The sequence below is a fragment of the Meleagris gallopavo genome, chromosome 8 (assembly GCF_000146605.3).
Source record: "Meleagris gallopavo isolate NT-WF06-2002-E0010 breed Aviagen turkey brand Nicholas breeding stock chromosome 8, Turkey_5.1, whole genome shotgun sequence".
NCBI classification, from domain to species: domain Eukaryota; kingdom Metazoa; phylum Chordata; class Aves; order Galliformes; family Phasianidae; genus Meleagris; species Meleagris gallopavo.
Window position 1 is genome coordinate 21,352,875 of NC_015018.2, and position 2,012 is coordinate 21,354,886.

A 2,012-nucleotide genomic window follows, 5' to 3' on the forward strand; every position below is an offset into this window, starting at 1 on the left:
CCCATCTCTTGAGCAGTAGGTTCCTCGTCACCTGAGACCTGGCAGCTACCTGGGAGAGAACTTTGGGTCATCAGGTTTCTAAAGGGCCCATAAGTGAAAGCTGAAAGCAGGTATGTAACCATACTTGATAGCTATACAAATCAGCCTAACTTGTTTCTGCAGCCTGTATTAAAGTGAAGTCACTGTTTTGATTGGGCACTATCAAAGTAGATATGATTAATATAAATAGCTGAAAATTCATCACATTGGACAGAATACGCTGCTTCAGATTCTGAAAATAATAACTTGATTTGAAAAGACAAGTGAAACTATGTCTTTCTGATGCCAGCTTCAATTATCATTCCTTATGAAAGTTAAGAATTAGAATCTTCTGGCTTATAAACTGGAGGAGTCTCCCCACACACATCCTGATGACTGAGCCTTAATATAGCATTCTTGTGAGGTGGAAACTGCCCAGAACTGAGCTCATCTCCCCTCAGGTTGCTTCCATGCAGCCTCTGGGATAGGAGAATTAGAGACTTCTATGCATGTCACTGAACACATGCTTGAGGCTCGAGCCCTGCAGTAGCAGATCAGGCTTAAAGCCATCCCCATCTTCTCTCCTTCTGGCTGAGTATTTCTCAGTATGCCCCTAAGATTCACAACAGCATCAGACCCTCAGTTTGCTGTTGATTTTGTTTACAACTGCAAGGCTTTTTGCTTGGGGAATATACTCTAATGATGCCTTGTTGTCCATGCAAACTATGAATCTGCATAATAGACTTTTCCTGTTGACAGACTGGCATAAGAACAGTCAAAACCTGCGCAGAAGGTATTACTTTTCTGAGGACACAGCCTCCAAGCACCTCCCATCAGCTCGGGTCTCAAGTTTTAATTCTTTGCTGAACTAAGTGTCCAGTAGGTGGAAGGTTCCCAAACCGAACATTTCAAGCAGTGCAAAAGGATGACAGACAAGAAAGGAGATAATCACATTTTAAAGCATCTCTGTCTTTTTCAGTCAAGGAAGCTGTTGCATTTGAGACAAGCTGGCCCAAATTAATTAAAATTACTCAGTAGAGACAAACTTATTAGCAAATGATGTTCACAGATGAAATGCTTCTTACCACCCAACCACACAAAAACGTGAATAGTCTCAAATAAGTTCAGTGTCCTGGGCTCAGCTGTGTGCTCATACTCATCGAAGTGCAAATCAGAAGAAGGGTGCTTCTCTATCAGATGTGGAACTGAGCTCAAAGTCAGCAAGAGCTTCAAGGGGAAATCACAAAAAGGGCTTTGAAAGTGTATGGTATTTTTTCGTTAAAACATGTATTTTTGGTTTTTTTTCTTCACTAATGCCGATTTAACTAATCTTCCCACAGGGATAAGTGTGTGACTGCTTCAGGATTTTTCCCATTCTGTGAGTACATATTGCTTTAGCATTATTCTGTGACAGTCATTAGAATCACCTGGAGTTGTATCATGTTGTAAAGTAGCCTTTAAGTATCCTATTTATAACGTTTGAATAGACATTGAAATTGTTGCTAGCTGGGTGTTTTTTATTTTGAAAATAGCATGCTAGAAAACAAAATGCTTTCATTTAATTCAAATATTTCCCTTCATTATGACCCAATACTCAATAACAGGCTTAACCAATGCATTTCTTCTTCAAGTACTGCACGCTTCTCTTAAAGCACAGGCAGTGTTGACCTTCATGTTGAGCTGAAGCACAGATCTGGCAGTGCACTGAGGGAAAATACGGAAGCCGGTTCTTAACTATCCTTCCTATAGAAGCTTCACCATATGCCAACCAGCATATATAAAAATAAGTTTTTGCAGGCTTTTTGGTTTGGGGTGTTTTTTTTTGTTTGTTTGTTTTTTTGGACAGGGGGAGGTGGGGAGAAATAGAAATCACTCCTCAGATCTTACCTTTATTTTGCTAATGGTCATTTGAGTTATTCTGGCTGTTGATATTTTAATCCTAAGGGAATGCATCTTAATACCTCAAACGGGAGAACTGTAATTTTTATTTAAAA